A 21,168-nucleotide genomic window follows, 5' to 3' on the forward strand; every position below is an offset into this window, starting at 1 on the left:
TACCTGACACTCTGTAGAGCCTAATATGGATACAAACTCCACTGGATGACAGGTTAGTCTCCTCTGAACACTACATTTTGCTAGTCAGCACGGCAGCGAAGGCACGACGTGCCTATTGCAGTCTGGAGCGTCTGTGGTTTCTGAACAAAGGAAGACGACGTAAAGGTATGGTTTCCACCAGTCCTGTTCACAACAGACACAGACAAGTACTCCTGCAGCAGTGCTTCAGTGTTGAGTCCTTACAGTTGGCGAAGCTGTACAGCTTTTCGACCTCAGTTTTGTCTTTTTTTTTTTAGACTGGGTTGGGGGGGGGGCGGGGGGGGGGGGGTTGGGGGGGAAGGGGGACGTAAGCCTAGTGAACCACCCAGCTCGCAGGAGTTAGTTTCGACTGACACCCGACTAGTATGCGGAAGCTTGTCAAAATCGATGGCTCGCAGTGTGTGGCCTATCCTTGGATGTGCCGAAGATTCTCAGTAATGCCCAGGACTACCGTCCTAACATTTATGTTTGTTTCTCATGGAACCCGTGAAGCCACACTTTTCGAGACGAACCAGACATCCAAAGACAATTGACATGAATGCTGTCATCGATTCCAAAATAAACTTTCCTTGTCAGTCCCCAACAGTTTAATATACAGGGTGAAGAATAACTGCCGCACTTGCCGGTCGGCATGCGGTTCCTCATCCCATTTCAAGACAAAACGCTGTAACTGCATACAGCGTGGTCAAGAACAGGTAGCATGACCTCTGCACCGTGCTGAAGCTGTCCCATTAGCTCAGTGAGATGAGGCACATGCTTGGGGAACGGGTATGTAGACTCACCGATGTTCTAATCGCGTTTTTTTTTTCTCAGTTAAGGCATAAAACTGTGCCCAATTTACACATCCACAATGTGGTATCTTGTGTATTTCTTTTTTTTTTTTTTTTTTTTTTTTTTTTTTTTTTTTTTTGCTACGAATTTGTTCGTTTAAGTGTCCCCACAAATAAAACTTTTGTGGATTAAGGTCCGAGAACGTAAAGGCCAGGATATTGGATCTCCACGACCAATTCGTTACCCTGGAAATCTTCATTTAAATAGTTGGTACATTCATTCCAAAGTGTGGCCGTGCACCATCACACTGAAACCATAGCAGTCGCCGAACGTCAAGTGAAACGTTTTATAATGCGTCAGGCAAAGTATAACAAAGAAACGTACGATGCAGGGCCGCATTCAACTCGTCCTGCAATAGGTGAGGGTCCAAAAGCACATCTCCCACGGTTCCTCATGTTTATGCCAAAATGTGTCCGAAAGCCACGTTCACTGGTGACATGCGGTTGGTGTTCCGACCAATAATTGCTGTTGCGGATATTGAAAATACCTTCACGAGTGAACCTAGACTCGTCAGTCCGTTTCACGTTATTTATAAAACGGTTATGTTCCACTAATAGCAAACGCCATTCACAAAACTGTACTGCTCTTCGAATGCAGTCCTCTGGCCCCTGGTGACGAGTTAACGTGTAATGATATGGGTGCAGTTCTTCATCGTGCAACAACCAGTCTTAGAGTTATCTGGAACTGCCTTGCAATATCAAGGGTACTTCGCCTAGGTGACTGGTGAACGGTTCGAGAATCACGTCTTCTGTGTGCGGAGTACGTCCAGTCCCTGTCCATTACTTGTGTACGACGATTCCCGGTTCCCCGAAGGCGTTGCTTCAGACAAGGAAAAACATTTTTACCGGCCTGGCGTCTTTGTACCGCGCAGCATACGCACGAGCAGCAGTAGCAGCTTGGTTATCGGATGCGTCCAGCACCAAAAGCGTATTGAAGTGTTTGTCGTTAATGTAGTCCATCGGGAAACCGCCCTAAATGAACTTGACAGGACCAGTTGTGGTTGTGCACTATGCGGTTAGTAGACACATACACGCAGTTTAATGGATAGCACTGTCATGTGATAGGCTATTGCATGTGACAAAATGGCGTCCTGCTTATCAACGACAAGAACAAGGGAACGGACGTCTGAAAAATTAAAAAGGAACCCGACGGGGATTCGAACCATAGCCCCATGGTACAAGGATTTGACATCCCTGAAGTCTACTCCGTGGGTAACAAAGGGTGGTACAACAAGGCGGGATGATTGTTCCTGTATAGATTCCGATGCGCTGCGTGATGTGACAGTTTCCAGCTTCTCGTTTTCATACCAGTGTTTTCAAAATGCATCCGATCTGATTTTGGCAGATAAACTTTTGTCTAGAATCTGGATGAGAAATCGCATGCAGACCTCCAAGTGCGGTATTTTTTCTTCAACATGTACATCGCCAAAAACTTACTGTAGCAACTTAAATTTACTCTAAAAGTAAATAAAGATATTCTGTTTGTATCCTCATGGAATAATTTTATATAAACGTACCTCTAATCCTCCAGAATGACATCACACTGCACTCCTTGAAGTTAATTGTGTTTCCTGATCTGGCTATGTTACGCCAGTAGAAAAACGAAGTGATGTCGATAGCGCTGCTGTTCGTAGGAACTAGTACCTGACACAAAATATAGAAAAATACGTATCGTGGAGCAACACTAAATGGAACACGCTAATGTAACATGTTTCAAGTATCGCTTGGCGCAATCACTGACGCCACTAAACAGCTACAACTGCTGTAACACACTGCTTTGAAATACGGTGACGTTGAATGTGTGAATCTCCTCGAAGAGTGTTGCATAAATGTCGTTCTTCTAGGAAGGATAAGACACTCGCCAAGCTCAGTATGGAATGCTTCTATTCGTTAGGCATTAAAGGGGAAAAAAATCAACAAGATGACCAGGATCACCTCGCTCCTATATATTCTTGAGCCTCCTTGTGAACTACGTTGCGCTATGCGTTATGCCCAGCGTTATATTTTTCCACCTCTCGTGCGATAATGAGAATCAAGAATGTCTTCGTAATGGTTTTGGTGAACACATTCTGAATGCAAACCACGTGCTCCTAAGCAGAGCTGTTACCTCTGAGAGAGCTTACTGTATTCTTCCCTTGGGTACCTCAACATACAGCATGTCCCATTTATCTTGACCACTCCAGTAACTTTTTCCCTAGATGATAAATAAAAAAATATACGAAGCATATGTTGTTTAGCTAGTAGGGGGACATCAAGCAGCATGATTGACTTTATTGTAACTTTCTTTTTTACGAAAATGAACAGCAGTATGACTTTTTTGAAAAGCATCCTATATTTGTCCTTCCGTGTGTCATTTCTTCACGTTCAGATGTCTCTTCATAGTTCCTTCACAGCCCCATTACAGCAACCATCTTTTCATCTCCATCGTAAACATGATCGTTTCCATACAACCATAATATCATGTCAGAATCAACATCATCTTCATATATTTTTAACTGTTGTACAAATTGCCCACCTAAGCCTCTTCAAATTCATGAAACTGTCTCGTGTTAAATCATAAACACGAGTTTCAAAGGAAGTTTTTAAAGTATGTTTATTATCTTGTTTGAGTTTTGGTACTCATCCGCTATTGGATAATTAATATATTTGGCTGAAAACCCATCATGATCCGCTGCTGGCCTGTTCTGATTGTGTGAAACAAAGCAATGTAGGATAAAACGAGTCATACTTCAATTAGTTTCGTTCAGAACGACGATGAGTTTACCCCTCGAAACGAGGGCTGATTTAGACGATTTTGGAGGCTCTGTTAAAGCCAAAGAGATAGAATACCACAGAAAGGCAACACCGCGACCAGAGGTAACCGTACTGAATCACCTTCCGCCGTCGTTCACAAAGCATCTACGAGTAAGTAACATGTTTCCACGTGGTATGATGAGTAACCGCGCTCTTTAAATCTGTATATAAACTGTTGAAAAAAAAAGAACGCAACACCGTCAAGAATTGTGTTCAGTGGCACTAGGGTTTCGTGTGTGTGTGTGTGTGTGTGTGTGTGTGTGTGTGTGTGTGTGTGTGTGTTTTCCTCTTCTCCTCCTAAACCACTGGATCGATTTCAACTAAAATTTGCACACATGTTCCTTATTGTCCGGCAACAATCGCTGCGAGAGTAAAAACTACCTACCTATCATACTACCATAAACAATGAGATGCGTGAAAAACTCCCACATCATGCGAGATGCTTAAATTTACCACTTCTTTGCTTCTAGCTCTATTCGCAATATATTTTGCAGACAGTATCCACATACGCCGCCGAATGTACCTACACAAATAAGCCATTGTCCGACACATAGTTCAAGAGATATGATGTCACAAACATTGAGAAGCGTGGAGAAATGCTGCGTCATGCGTGAAGCTGTAATGGATTTAGTCTTTGCTACTAAGATACTCCTACAGTTGAGTCTACTTAGGAAATCCCTAGCTCCTGGCAGCGCTTTTGACAGCTTTCAGCTGCGAGCTCAAATGAGATTAGGCGAAAATAGCCGTCTACAGAGCAACGACGGGACGTTGCCATTGAGACGTTTTCAAAATGGCGTTGCGGACACGTGAAGCAGCTGCCATTGGTAAAATGAATGCCCGGGCCATGCTGGATATGTCAGCTAGTGTGAGCATACTTTAGTGATCCTTTTGTCACGGTAAGCGGCGAATCTACCAGTAAAAAATCCAATCTGTATTGGTGGGTATACCATACACTCGAGATGTACTGAAGACTGTGTTCTATACGCGGTCTCCTTTACAGGGCCTTCCATTTCTAATGTCTTTGCATAATTAAAACGAGATATTTAATCGACGTAACTGTGCCAAGCAGCACGCCGCTAATGCTGTATTCCGCCAGTTCCTGCACTGCAGACACTACAGAATATTGTAATGTGTTCTCACATCCTTTTACATTTAGCATTTTATATATCTTATAATTAAAATTTCCCAAGACATTTTAATCTCTATCTACGATAGAACACGGGAAAAGAAGAAATGAATTAAAATTTGTGCCACCATAGCCAGCACTCGAACCCAGGCTCTTTATTGCGCGTGGTTTGGACCCCAGGCGATTGGAAAACCATGATCTGGTCAGGTGAATCCCGATTTCAGTTGATAAGAGCTGATGGTAAAGTTCGATTGTGGCGCTGACCCCACGAAGCAATGGACCTAAATTGTCAACAAGGCACTGTGCGAGCTGGACGTGGTTCCATAGTGGTGTGGTCTAACTGAAACGATCATTTACTGCTAATGATTATGTTCGGCTACGAGGAGACCATTTGCAGCCATTCATGGACGTCTTTTTCCCAAACAAAGATGGAATTTTTATGGATGAACTGTCACCAATACGCAATCGTTAGCAATTCGCTTGAAGAACACTCTGGATAATTCGAGCGAATGATTTCGCCACCCAGCTCGCTCAACATGAGTCCCATCGAACATTAATGGGACGTAATCGAGATCAGTTCGTACACAAAATCCTGCTCTGGCAACAGTGTCGCAGTTATGGACAGCTTCATATGCAGCATGGCTGAAATATTTCTGCAGGGGACTTCCAACGACGTGAATCCATGCCACGGCGAGTTGCTGTACCACGCCGAACAAAAGGAGATCCGACACGATATTAGGAGGCATACCATGACTTTTGTCACCTCAGTGTGTGTCGTTGTACACTGCCTGTAACCTCGGCCCGTATTTCATCTGTAGTCACAGCCAGTCAATCAATCTCATGTCTTCTTGTGGCGAAGTCCTTCTATATGTACCCGTGCCTAATCTTACTGCCGCACTGTAGTCACCTCGTCAGCAATATTCTGCAGGCATTGCATTACAGCTAACTATGCAATCAATAAGTGTGATGCATCCATTGAGTCCGACCTTTCTAAAATCCGGAAATTCACGATAAGGAGCATGTTTGATCTCCATCTGAAAAGTCCCTATAATGTTTTCTCTCCTACTGCATTAATGTACTGAGCTAGGGAAAAATGTTGATAAGTCCCTGTGCTTGCCTTACTCTCTCTTATATTATTTTGACAGATCCTTACGCGAGATATACGACGGCGGCAGCATAGTGGCTGCATAGTCTTCTAAAACACTGATTCCCTAAATCTAGGCAACAGGTTTTCTCGAGGAGTATATAGTCTTTCCTCCACGGATTATGATGTAACTTCTCTGATCACTTCCGTTGCACTTGTTGTGTCCGAACACTGGTTTGATGCAGTTCCCCATGCTGCACAAGCCTGTTCATCTCCGAAAATCTACTGCAACCTACATCCTTCTGAATCTGCTTACTGTATTCATGTCCTGGTCACTCTCTACGATTTTACCCCTCTACCCCCCCCCCCTCCCACACACACACACAAACACATTTCACTCCAATACTAAACTGGTGATACCATGATGTTTCTGCATGGCATTTCAAAAGCCTCTGTTCTCTTGTTGTCAAAACTGTTTGCAATCCGTGGCTACACTCTATACGAGTACTTTCAGATAAGACTTTCTAACACTTAAATATATATTCGATGTTAACAAATTTCTCTTCTTCAGAAATACTCTCCTTGCCATTGCCCATCTATATTTTATATCGTCTCTAATTCGGCCATTGCTACTGATTTTGCTGCCCAAATAGCAAACCTCATTCTTTCTTCTCTCTAGACTTTAATCCCTACACCGAATTTTTCTTTGGTTTCCTTTATTGCTTGTTGAATGAGATTGAATAACATAGGGTAAACACTACAAACCTGTGTTACTTCCTTCTCAAGCACTGCTTCCACTTCATGTCCCTCGTCGCTTATAACTGCGGTGTACTGATCATGTGCCCCTCCATATCCGCATCAAGTGACGCCTATGGGGGTGAGGTGACACGGCGGCCGGTATGTACCGTTGGGCCTTCATGGCCTGTTCGGGAGGAGTTAAGTTCCCTGCAATTTACACCTGCTGCGTTCAGAATTTCAAAGGGAATATTCCAGTCAACATTTTCAAAAACATTCTGTAAGCCTACAAATCCTATAAACGATGGTTTGTCTTTCCTGAACATACATTCTAAGAGAAGTCCAAGGGACAGTACTGCTTCGCGTGCTCGTACATTTCTCCGGAATCCGAACTGATCTTCCTCGAGGTCTGCTTCTACCGGGTTTTCCATTCTTCTGTAAAGAATTCGTGTTAATCTTTTGCAGCCACGATATATTACACTGATAGTTCGGTAAGATTCGCACCTGTCAGCCCCTAATTTCTTTGGAAATGGAATTACTAAATTATTCTTGAAGTCGGTGGGTATTTCGTCTGTCTCATACACTGAGATGACAAAAATCTCACATGCCTTTAGCCTTTTTCCCGGCATAGTGCAGCATCTCGTCGTAGCATGGAATCAACAAGTCGTTAGAAGTCCCCTAGAGAAATATTCAGCCCTGCTGCCGCTATAGCCGTCCATAAGTGCAACAGTGTTGACTGTGCAGGATTCTGTGCACGAAGCGCCCCTCGATTACATCCCATAAATGTTCGATGCGATTCATGTCGGACGATCTGGATGATCAAATCATTCGTCCGATTTGTCCAGAATGTTCTTCAAACCAGTCGTCAACAGTCGTGACACGGTAACATAGCGCATTGTCATCCATAAAATTTCCACGGTAGTCGCGCAGTCTGAAGCGTCTTGCCACAGTTCGCGCGGCTCTCCCGTCGCGTCGGAGGTTCGAGTCCTCCCTCGGGCATGGGTGTATGTGTTGTCCTTAGCGTAAGTTAGATTAACTAGTGTGTAAGCCTAGGGACCTATGACCTCAGCAGTTTGGTCCCATAGGAACTTACCACAAATTTCCATATTTTCAATTTCATCGTTGTTTGGGAAAATGAGATCCACAAATGGCTGCAAATGGTCTCCAAGCAGCCGAACATAACCATTTCCAACGATTGTTTCAGTTGGACCAGAGGACTCCGTCCATTTCATGTAAACACAGTCCACACCATTAAGGAGCCACCACCAGCTCGCATAGTGCCTTGTTGACAATTTGGATCCATTGCTTCGTAGGGTCAGCGCCACACACGAACGCTGCCGTCAGCTATCAACTGAAATCGGGACTCACCTGACCAGATCACGGTTTTCCAGTTGTCTGGGGTCCAATCGACGTGGTCACGAGCCCAGGAAAGGCGCTGCAGGTGACGATGTACTGTTAACAAAGACACTCGGGTCGGTCGTCTTCTGTCATAGCCCATTAACGCCAAATTTCGCCTCCCTGCCGTAACGAGTACGTTCGTCGTATGTCCCACATTGGTTTCTACGGTTATTTTACGCAATCTTGCTTGTCTGTTAGCACTGAACTCTACGCAAACGCCTCTGCTCTCGGTCGTTAATTAAAGGCCATCGGCCACTGCGTTGTGAGAGGTAATTCAAAATCTATTTAATACCCATCGTGCGGCTATAATGACGTCGGAAACCTTTTCATATCAATCACCTGAGTACAAATTACAACTCCGCCAATGCACTGCCCTTTTGTACCTTGTGTACACGGTCCTGCAGTCGTCTGTATATGTGCATATTGCTACCCCGTGACTTTTGTCACCTCTGCGTACATCTTTGACACAGGATGGAAAAGTTTTGTCATGGCTGGCTCTCCCACGGCTGTCAACAGCTCTGACGAATTATCGTCTACTCTCGGGGCTTCGTTTCGACTTACGTCTTTCAGTGTTCTGTTAAATTCATCTCATCTTCACCTACGTCCTCTTCCATTTCTATAATATTACTTATAGAACATACCGACATACCTGTTACAACACCGCGTCTCTGAATTCAGTCGATTGTTGCCCCGCCTACATGATACGGTCTTCAAGCAATGGAACAGTACTCTAGAACTGGTCGCACTGGTGTCTTATATGTGATTCCCTTTATATTGGATATAAATGATACCTATTTCCAGCAGGATGCAGCATTGATGGTGAAGTCGAGACGAAGAAAGTGATACAGTACACTTGTGGTCTATCAAGCCGGGAAAGAATGTCAAAAGCCACCTAAGATGCTGCGCAGCGCGCCGCAAGAGATTTTGGCTAAAATAGTCTTTGGTTATGAGAAACCCCTTGGTCCTGCACTTTCGAAATTGTAATTTGACATTTGTGTAAATTGTACCACAAAATACTGTGAACTTTAACAGCAGAAAAATAATAATTAAATCGGTTTGTTTATCTGGCCTTCTTACGGTGGAACTATGGTGGCTTGTAAGGGTTATGTTTAGATCGAATTGTAAATGTAATTAATTATTTCTGTACAATGTCTACAAAAGTCTTTTTCTTTGATTACCGCCGCGCGGGATTAGCCAAGCGGTCTGGAGTGCTGCAGTCATGGACTGTGCGGCTGGTCCCGGCGGAAGTTCGAGTCCTCCCTCGGGCATGGGTGTGTGTGTGTGTGTGTGTGTGTGTGTGTGTGTGTTCGTCCTTTTTATAATTTAGGTTCAAAATGGTTCAAATGGCTCTGAGCACTATGGGACTTAACTTCTGAGGTCATCAGTCCCCTAGAACTTAGAACTACTTGAACTTAACTAACCTAAGGACATCACACACATCCATGCCCGAGGCAGGATTCGAACCTGCGACCGTAGCGGTCGCGCGGTTCCAGACTGTAGCGCGGTTCCAGACTATAGCGTCTAGAACCACTCGGCCACTCCGGCCGGCGATAATTTAGGTCAAGTAGTGTGTACGCTTAGGGACTGATGACCTTAGCAGTTAAGTCCCATAAGATTTCGCACACATTTGAACATTTGAGTTTGAACTTTGATTACCCTAATGGGAAAGTTGTTACTGAAACAGTCAACTAAGCCGGTGACGTAAGAGAACGAGAGGATATTGAAAATTCCGCGCAGCGCACATGCGCTGTGGCTTAGGTGGCTTTTTGACGTTATTTCCCGGCTTCATAGACTGCAAGTGTCCCCCGTCGTATTGTTCGTCCCGGCTTTCTCTACACCACTGTGGTACGTTCTATAAGCAGTTATCATTTACACTCCGTACATACATTACATCATTACACACATTCAAAACATCAAAGTTTTCCATTCGTCTTCCCTCACAAGGATCTATTCTCAAATGGTTCAAATGGCTCTGAGCACTATGGGACTCAACTGCTGAGGTCATTAGTCCCCTAGAACTTAGAACTAGTTAAACCTAACTAACCTAAGGACATCACAAACATCCATGCCCGAGGCAGGATTCGAACCTGCGACCGTAGCGGTCTTGCGGTTCCAGACTGCAGCGCCTTTAACCGCACGGCTACTTCGGCCGGCCAAGGATCTATTCTCAGCCCCAGAGTCTCGATAAAGATGAGCTAGGAAACGAGCGTTTCGAAGCGTAGTGGGGATTCTGCACCATTCGAAGCGTGCTGAGGATTCTGCACCATATGTGGTTTTCACGAAATGTAACTTGTGATTCCTATTAAAAAATGTTAGGCAGTTAGGTATTCAGAAGGTGGAGCTATTGCCCCAAACAGTGCATTGCTTTTCAAAAAATTGTTAACGCCCGAGCTCAGACGGCCGTAAAAAACTCGAGGTCAGTTTTATGACATGAGTCTGAAACATTTTGCCCATTTCGCACCAACAACCGCCGCGTTTGATTTCATTGAACCACTATACGCCGTGTGGAAAAAACAATGTGCCGTTACCCTTTCCCAACATCTCTCCAGGAAATGAAACAATTGACCTGCGTATCTCCTATCTTCCAAACTTCACAGAAGCTCCCCTGCGACAGGAGAGCTTCTGTGAAGTTTGGAAGGTAGGAGACGAGGTACTGGCGGAATTAAAGCTGCAAGGAAGGGTAGCTTAGTAGGTAACACTGTACCACGAAGAGAGAAATTTACTTTAATCACATTATCGAGGATTGAATTTAATTTCATTACATAGTAGGAAGTACAATTTTTCTTACTCTAATTCAGTTCGAAAGATTCCTGAGGAGAAAAAAAAGTCCCGAGTTCGAGTCTCGGTCCGGCGCACAGTTTTAATCTGACAGGAAGTTTCATATCATCACACACGCCGCTGCAGACGGAAAATTTCATTCTGCTGTAGTAGAATTTGTCGTTTAAAAGAATAGCCAGAAGCTTCTCTGTAAAGTTCAAAATTGGAAGTTCACCGACCTTTAATCACGTCTTTAAGATCCTACCGATGATAATCTGGTCTCTTATATTCTTTAATAATATTTACACGGTAGTTCGTATGGTTATAGGCGGTCCATAATAGTTCTTATTAAGTCAAATAGTAAAATAGCGCGCAATACATATGAAGTGATCAAAAGTTGCGTTACACAGTTCCGTAGAAAATTCACAGAACTATTATTAGTCACAAACATTGTTCAAATGATCCAGCATGTATTTTGATTGTCTATTGCTCATTATTATAAAACAAATTCTCTCAGCCCGGTTTGCTCGAACATATCTTTAATCTACAATACTTTATAAATTCTATAGTCAGAAAGTTCATCTTCTATTGCCCACTGATTTTGTCGTCAAATTTTGTTTGTATACTATTTCTCATCAGCAGTATCTGATGTAAAATGTATGTACATGTGCCTGTATGTTTGTGACACGAGAATAATAATAATTAGAGATATCTATTAGAGTATGCATTACTAATTTGTGCCTACGTAACGCGAATTCCAGCTTTCTGACCATGTGATCTATCTTGCATGTTAAAATTTAGTAATTGAAAATTTAATAATCTGTAATTAAGGACTCTTGCTCATATGGGTGTCAATAGATTCAGAAAAACCAGGCGATCAAAAGTATATCGACAGATCTTGGAAATTTACAGTAGTCTGATTAGAACTGGCACTGAAAGTTTGGACTAAGTGAAATCTTTAATTAACAATATCTTTTAAAATAATTAAGTTTGGATTAATGTAATTACTTTCCTGAAAAGAGGAGTAGTAGTTCTTTAATTTGGAAGTGGTCTTTCCTTCCACACTTACCTGTTAGCTCATTCCGTAAAGCTAGATGTACAAAATTTTAGTCCGGAACGCGCTGTTGCTTCGGTCGCAGGTTCGAATCCTGCCTCGGGCGTGGATGTGTGTGATGTCCTTAGGTTAATTAGGTTTAAGTAGTTCTATGTTCTAGGGGACTGATGACCTCAGATGTTAAATCCCATAGTGCTTAGAGCCATTTGAACAAAATTTTATAATTGCAGTAACTTTCGATGGTCATCCTTTCTGACGAAATCAATTAGCTCCTTTCAACCAGAACAACAAACTGGATGATCCGAATAATGAAGTATTGGAGTGGGGTGGAGGAGAAATTTGTTTCGACATTTTGATAATATGTAAGACATGTGCTTAAAGTAAGAACCTTAAAATCAAATTTTGGAAAGAAAGTTAATGGATATTTTATGTAGACCTTAATAAATAAAATAGGAGTGCGTAAAAAGTAGGACGGTGAGGGGTCAACCTGCTCTATCACCAATTCATCAAGGTACCCAGGCGCTGTTTCTTTCCGTGTTAAAGAGAATATAAGAGTCCATTTCTTTCATTATCGGGTAATAGTAAATTTATATACTTATTTTGTTTATTGTTTATTTAGCCAGACCAGATTACGTCTGTATGGCCCTCTCTTATTTCTGACCACGAACAACACATACAAAAAATATTACATAACAATCGCAATAATAATAATTTGCATTATTAATGAAATAATAATAGGCATTAATAATAGTAACACTAGCAATGGAGGAATTAAAAATGAAATCAATTAGTTATTACACTGCATCCTCAATAATGCTAATTTGCATTATAAACAAAAGAAATAATTTGTTTTTATAATAATAATAGTACCAATAATAATAGTAATAATAAAATAATGGAGGTATTAAGAATGATAGTGATTAGTTTAGCACTTCTGATGCCTTGTTTGGTATTAAAAGAAGTGGAAGGGATGAGAGGATTGAAATGAAAGTGTCAGTAGTTGCTCGGAAAGAAGAACTCTACACAAGGGTAGGGAAAACTGGTGGGGGGGATTGACGAGAGCTGGAAAAAGAAAATCTATTGTGGTACAAGCTGAGCCATTAGCTGTCTTTTGAAATTTGAAAGGAAGTCAATTTCTCTAATATTTTGAGAAGATTGTTCCAAAGGAGGGTTCCTGATGCAGAACATGTTTCAGAGAACGTGGCAGTGTAGTGTGGTGGTACAGAGATGATTTTACGTTACTGGAAAAGAGTATTTCTGCTGTTTTGGCCAGACAGAGGAGTGAGGATTGAAGATAAATAGGAAGGAGTGCCATCATGGAGAACACGATACAGCAAACACAGGGTAAGAAAATCTCTTCGCTTATTGGCACGCAATCATGATAATTGTTCATAGGCAGGAGTGATACGGTAGAAATAGCGTACATCATGAACGTATCGCACACAAGCAGTCATCGTCTGTTCCAGCCGACGTGAGCTCTATCTGATTTTCTGTTTGATTTATTTTATCATTGGTACCGCAATTGCAGTCACGACTTTGTCACCATGGGGTGTATGTTAAACAAGAGTTTGTCTGCACCCGTGGTCTAGGGGTAACGTCTTTGATTGTTAAGCGAAACGTCTTCGGTCCCGCGTTCGTATCCCGCCGCTGCTTAAACTTTGATTAATAATCAGTATTGGCCGCCGAAGACTTCCGGCATAAGAAGTCACCCTCCTTCTGCCAACGGCCTTGTCAAAGTGGGCGGAGGAGCGGACAGAGGTTCAGGGCACTCTATTGTCCTAGGGGTGGGAAACTGCCCCTAAAGGCGGAAGAATCAGCAATGATCAACGGCATGAGAATGCAGAAGACAATGGAAACCACTGCATTAAAGACACGTAAAGTGATTCCACAGCACATGTGGCCTGTAATGGAAGAAGTGTTATGATGATCACTCCATTGGCAAAAGATTCCGGAATAGTCCCCCATTCGGATCTCCGGGGGGGACTGCCTAGGGGGAGGTTACCATGAGAAAAAGATTGAATAACCAACGGAAGGATAACGTTCTACGAGTCGGGGCGTGGAATGTCAGAAGCTTGAACGTGGTAGGGAAACTAGAAAATCTGAAAAGGGAAATGCAAAATCTCAATCTAGATATAGTAGGGGTCAGTGAAGTAAAGTGGAAAGAAGACAAGGATTTCTGGTCAGATGACTATAGGGTAATATCAACAGCAGCAGAACATGGTATAACCGGAGTAGGATACGTTATGAATAGGAAAGTAGGGCAGAGAGTGTGTTACTGTGAAAAGTTCAGTGGCAGGACTGTCCTTATCATAATCGACAGAAAACCAACACCGACAACGATAGTTCAGGTATACATGCCGACGTCGCAAGCTGAAGATGAAGAGGTACAGAAAGGGTATGAGGATACTGACAGGGTAATACGATATGTAAAGGGGTATGATACTCTAACAATCATGGGGGACTGGAATGCAGTTGTAGGGGAAGGAGTAGAAGAAAAGGTTACAGGAGAATACGGGCTTGGGACAAGGAATGAGAGAGGAGAAAGAGTAATTGAGTTCTGTAACAAGTTTCGGCTAGTAATAGCGAATACCGTGTTCAAGAATCACAAGAGGAGGAGGCATACTTGGAAAAGGCCAGGTGATAGGGGAAGATTTCAGACTACATCATGGTCAGACAGAGATTCCGAAATCACATACTGTATTGTAAGGTGTACCCAGGAGCAGATGTAGACTCAGATCACAATATCGTAGTGCTGAAGAGTAGGTTGGTTGGTTTGGGGAAGGAGACCAGACAGCGTAGTCATCGGTCTCAGCGGATTAGGGAAGGATGAGGAAGGAAGTCGGCCGTGCCCTTTCAGAGGAACCATCCCAGCATTTGCCTGGAGTGATTTAGGGAAATCACGCTGAAGAGTAGGCTGAAGTTTAAAAGACTAGTCGGGAAGAATCAATGCGCAAAGGAATAGGATATGGATCTACTAAAAAATGCCAAAGAATTAAGACATACTCTTGAAATTCTCTGAGGCAATATATACTGACATAAGGAATAGCTCAATAGACAGTTCAACTGAAGAGGAGTGGACATGTCTAAAAAGGGCAATCACGGAAGTTGGAAAGAAAAGCATAGGCACAAGAAAGGTAACTACCAAGAAACCCTAAATAACAGAAGAAACACTTCAGTTGATTGATGAAAGGAGGAAGTACAAAAATGTTCAGGGAAACTCGGGAATACAGACATACAAGTCACTGAGAAACGAAATGGCTGCAAGAAAAATGTGAAGACATAGAAAAGGAAATGATTGTCGGAAGGACAGACTCAGCATACAGGAAAGTCAAAACAACCTTCGGTGACATTAAACGCAAGAGTGGTAAAATAAGAGTGCAACGGGCATTCCACTGTTAAATGCAGCGGAGAGAGCGGATAGGTGGAAAGAATACAGTGAAAGCCTCTATGAGGGAAAAGATTTGCGGCTGGCTTCCTCACAGGACGTCACCCACTTAGTGTGTTTATCATGTGCCGCCATAAGTCGCCAGGTGGCCTATCTGGTCACGCAGTGGGCGGCTATTTCCGAGCCGTATGTATTAGCTCATGACATAACGAAGAAAACTCGTTTTAAAAATGACTTGCTAAGTAAGCTTTCATCTACTAGCATCGGGCACTAAATTATAGAGAGGTGCTTTGAAAGTGCAAGTGTTATCCTTAAATGGTCATGTCACGAGGCTTTATTCAACATTTCGTCTGATAGATGTTACATGCTTTGTGAAACATCGCGAGGTACATACCTAACTAAGCATACTCGCCTACCCAAACATACTCATCCACCTAAACAAAGAGAAAAATTATCTAAATCAATCACATATTACTGATCGCATGCGTTGTTACCATTCCGATTACACCACTGGATTTCTTTGAGTTTCTTGTCTTAGAAGAATAACACGCAGCATTCAGATACATGTAGGCCTGTACAGGGTATCCCCAGAAGGAATCGTCAGTATTCTGGGATACGATAGGAATGATAATTCGAAACAAAAACGTCTTGTAAAAATGGGCAATAAAATGCATACATTAAAAGCTGTGAACACTAGACCTTCGACACTGCGAAACATCTCTTCTGCTGTAAACTCTTTGCATTCCACAGTTCTGGAGGAGGTAGTATGGGCCAAAACAAGAAAAAAGTGTCCAGTAAACATGAACTCTAAATTCCATACCTTAAGAGCTATAAGCATTTGTTCATGTTCGCTTCTGTAAAGTACGTCTCACTGAACAAGTGCTCACAGCTTTTAGGTACGCATTTAACAGTCCATGTTTACTGAACCATTTTTCCTTTTTTGATCCATATTACCTCCTCCCATAATATGGAAAGCAAGGAGATTGCAGCAGAAGACATTTGTTTCACGGTATCGAAGATGAAGAAGTGTTCATAGCTCTTAAGGTATTTATTTTCGAGAGCCGTGTTTCTCTGTTAATGAGTGGAACTGTAAAACAAGTGATGCACTGGGTCACGCATAATCAAATACTTGTAAAGGTCCTCGCAACACCAACATTTTTACTAATGGTTGTAGCACGGAAACGGTACGCTTCCCCTCCACAAGTCCTACAAATTTGTGACTGGAATTACCGAATACCCCGGAGAGAGGTGCTCCAGCATTTGGAGTCCGTGTTAAGTATACCTGACAACAGACGTTGAAACCATTCAGGGTAGACATGTTAGCCCTGCATCTAGTCAGTAAAGCCATACGAAAACGTAACAGACACTTAGGAAAATGTGACGGTACGTCACATAAATATTGACTTTTTTTCGGTTGTAAATCGTAGTTAACGTATTTTATGAATATAATTAGTATAAAAGATACAGTTAATGTTCTTGAAACATCTACATCTACATCTACATCTACATCTATACTCCGCGAGCCACCTTACGGTGTGTGGCGGAGGGTACTTATTGTACCACTATCTGATCCCCCCTTCCCTGTTCCATTCACGAATTGTGCGCGGGAAGAACGACTGCTTGTAAGTCTCCGTATTTGCTCTAATTTCTCGGATCTTTTCGTTGTGATCATTACGCGAGATATATGTGGGCGGTAGTAATATGTTGCCCATCTCTTCCCGGAATGTGCTCTCTCGTAATTTCGATAATAAACCTCTCCGTATTGCGTAACGCCTTTCTTGAAGTGTCCGCCACTGGAGCTTGTTCAGCATCTCCGTAACGCTCTCGCGCTGACTAAATGTCCCCATGACGAATCGCGCTGCTTTTCGCTGGATCATGTCTATCTCTTCTATTAATCCAGCCTGGTAAGGGTCCCATACTGATGAGCAATACTCAAGAATCGGACGAACAAGCGTTTTGTAAGCTACTTCTTTCGTCGATGAGTCACATTTTCTTAGAACTCTTCCTATGAATCTCAACCTGGCGCCTGCTTTTCCCACTATTTGTTTTATGTGATCATTCCACTTCAGATCGCTCCGGATAGTAACTCCTAAGTATTTTACGGTCGTTACCGCTTCCAATGATTTACCACCTATGGCATAATCGTACTGGAATGGATTTCTGCCCCTATGTATGCGCATTATATTACATTTATCTACGTTTAGGGAAAGCTGCCAGCTGTCGCACCATTCATTAATCCTCTGCAGGTCTTCCTGGAGTACGTACGAGTCTTCTGATGTTGCTACTTTCTTGTAGACAACCGTGTCATCTGCAAATAGCCTCACGGAGCTACCGATGTTGTCAACTAAGTCATTTATGTATATTGTAAACAATAAAGGTCCTATCACGCTTCCTTGCGGTACTCCCGAAATTACCTCTACATCTGCAGATTTTGAACCGTTAAGAATGACATGTTGTGTTCTTTCTTCTAGGAAATCCTGAATCCAATCACAAATCTGGTCCGATATTCCGTAAGCTCGTATTTTTTTCACTAAACGTAAGTGCGGAACCGTATCAAATGCCTTCCTGAAGTCCAGGAATACGGCATCAATCTGCTCGCCAGTGTCTACGGCACTGTGAATTTCTTGGGCAAATAGGGCGAGCTGAGTTTCACATGATCTCTGTTTGCGGAATCCATGTTGGTTATGATGAAGGAGATTTGTATTATCTAAGAACGTCATAATACGAGAACATAAAACATGTTCCATTATTCTACAACAGATTGACGTAAGCGAAATAGGCCTATAATTATTCGCATCTGATTTATGACCCTTCTTGAAAATGGGAACGACCTGCGCTTTCTTCCAGTCGCTAGGTACTTTACGTTCTTCCAGAGATCTACGATAAATTGCTGATAGAAAGGGGGCAAGTTCTTTAGCATAATCACTGTAGAATCTTACGGGTATCTCGTCTGGTCCGGATGCTTTTCCGCTACTAAGTGATAGCAGTTGTTTTTCAATTCCGATATCGTTTATTTCAATATTTTCCATTTTGGCGTCCGTGCGACGGCTGAAGTCAGGGACCGTGTTACGATTTTCCGCAGTGAAACTGTTTCGGAACACTGAATTCAGTATTTCTGCCTTTCTTCGGTCGTCCTCTGTTTCGGTGCCATCGTGGTCAACGAGTGACTGAATAGGGGATTTAGATCCGCTTACCGATTTTACATATGACCAAAACTTTTTAGGGTTCTTGTTTAGATTGTTTGCCAATGTTTTATGTTCGAATTCGTTGAATGCTTCTCTCATTGCTCTCTTTACGCTCTTTTTCGCTTCGTTCAGCTTTTCCTTATCAGCTATGATTCGACTACTCTTAAACCTATGATGAAGCTTTCTTTGTTTCCGTAGTACCTTTCGTACATGATTGTTATACCACGGTGGATCTTTCCCCTCGCTTTGGACCTTAGTCGGTACGAACTTATCTAAGGCGTACTGGACGATGTTTCTGAATTTTTTCCATTTTTGTTCCACATCCTCTTCCTCAGAAATGAACGTTTGATGGTGGTCACTCAGATATTCTGCGATTTGTGCCCTATCACTCTTGTTAAGCAAATATATTTTCCTTTCTTTCTTGGCATTTCTTATTACACTTGTAGTCATTGATGCAACCACTGACTTATGATCACTGATACCCTCTTCTACATTCACGAAGTCGAAAAGTTCCGGTCTATTTGTTGCTATGAGGTCTAAAACGTTAGCTTCACGAGTTGGTTCTCTAACTATCTGCTCGAAGTAATTCTCGGACAAGGCAGTCAGGATAATGTCACAAGAGTCTCTGTCCCTGGCTCCAGTTCTGATTGTGTGACTATCCCATTCTATACCTGGTAGATTGAAGTCTCCCCCTATTACAATAGTATGATCACGAAACTTCTTCACAACTGATATGCAGCGATAATTTACAAATAGTATCTTTATTTAAAACATGTCTATGAAAAAAAAAGGATCAAAAGAGACGCGATTGTGCGGCCGAGGAGGAAGGGCGTATTTTATGGTACACACACTGTTTTGTTTCGCGATACGGAAGGCAGCCATTGAGCGGCTACCCTTATTTTATGTAAGTTATTCGGTATTCTGCTAAAATAAACTAATTATTGTTATCACAAAATGAATTTCTTTGTAATAGTTGTCACCTCAAATGGTCACAGCGGCTAATTATTTTTAATAAGCATTTTTTCAGTAAACTTCGCTGCGGGTAGCTCATCTTCCGAAGTATTAATTTATTTTTCAGTGTTAACAGTAACTTTAAATGCGAGAGATTTCGTTGTAAGAACCTTTTTAAATTGCAACAGATAATTTACGTTAAAGTTCATTTTTTAAATTATACAGATTCCATGAGTTTAGTAAGTTTTATCTTGTCGCTCCACGGCAACAATCGAAATTCTCTCGAGCCTTGCTTTGCAATCAATAAATAGAAATTAACAAAATTACATTCAATTCAGCTAACGGCAACTATATTTTAGTCGTCACGTTCAACATCTAAAGTTGGTACATGAATAACAGCGGCCCTTCACGAACCCGTTTCATATTTACTTAATGCACGTAAGTAAAAGTTTAAGATAATATCCCTGAGAGAAAGAATCATGCTCTAACAAAAGAAAAATTCACCTGATATAATAAAAATAAAATATATATATAATTTTTTATATATAACGTAACAAATGGCAACGTAACAAAAAGTAATTGGAAATTCGTTAATCTCGCGAAATCCAAGGCGGTAAATTTAGTGGACTGATACTACAGTAAGACTAAGCAATATCGCTACCTTCAAGTCTCTACGATGGGATCGTGAGAATTCACTCCATACGCGAATATATTGGTAGTAAGTACCCTCCACCATACATTTTACTAAGGTTTGCGGAGAATACATGTAGATATAGGAGGGTAAAAGACTGTACATTGCCGTTACTTGGCTAGAGGTGACGGACTACAGTTCCTGGTCGCCATAATGAACAACATTGTTAACTGGTTAAAAAAAAACTTTCCCTCCGGGTGCCTTACGGAATTTATTTATTTGTGTGAATCACAGTAAGCCTTTCTAGCGAATGCAGTTTGGTGACTTTCTTGCTAAGCATTTACAGTGTTGCCTTTTGGTGTAGGTATGTGTGAAGAGTATGCAAAGCATATAATGTGTATGTGTAGTTGATGGTAAATATAAAAAAGAGAGAAGTTGAAAACCGGTGCCAACACACACCCTATTCTTCTAAAATAGCGGTAAGGAACCCACCAGCCCGCCGCTGTGGCCGAGCGGCTATGGGCGCTTCAGTCTGGAACCGCGCTGCTGCTACGGTCGCAGGATCGAATCCTGCCTCGGGCATGGATATGTGTGATGTCCTTAGGTTAGTTAGGTTTAAGTAGTTCTAAGTCTAGGGGGATGATGACCTCAGATGCTGAGTCCCATAGTGCTTAGAGCCATTTTCGAACCCACCGAATTTAACGTCTCCATCCAAGGGACATCTCAGCAACAGTTTCGATTTAAGACAATACGAAAAGATTATCTACTCAATATGGCATATCCAGTTATTTGACCACACGGTGAATATGAAACTACTGGTCATCCATTCATCGCACAAACTCTGCGAGTCACTTGGTGCTTTCAATGAGCAGCAGGTGATGTACAGGAATTAGAGAAAAATATGGAAACATCGCGCAATTTGCAAGCTTGAGCATAAATGCAGACGCTAGCCAAGGCTGCAGGTTGCGTTGTTGTAGCTGACCGCGAACGGCATCTGTGCAGTGTCCTCAGGATGTTGCATTGTAAGACGTGGTCAGAACATTGTTCTTTGTATTTATGAATGCGTTATGACGAAGATCAATCCGTTCGAACGTGGGCAAATTGTTGGTGTTCGTATGGTGGATGCTTCCGTAGCAAAGGTTTTGATGTTTCAAGAGGCATCGTATCGAAGATTTATACCTCGTACCGGGAAAGCGGAAG

Source organism: Schistocerca nitens, chromosome 2 (assembly GCF_023898315.1).
Source record: "Schistocerca nitens isolate TAMUIC-IGC-003100 chromosome 2, iqSchNite1.1, whole genome shotgun sequence".
Lineage (NCBI taxonomy): Eukaryota > Metazoa > Arthropoda > Insecta > Orthoptera > Acrididae > Schistocerca > Schistocerca nitens.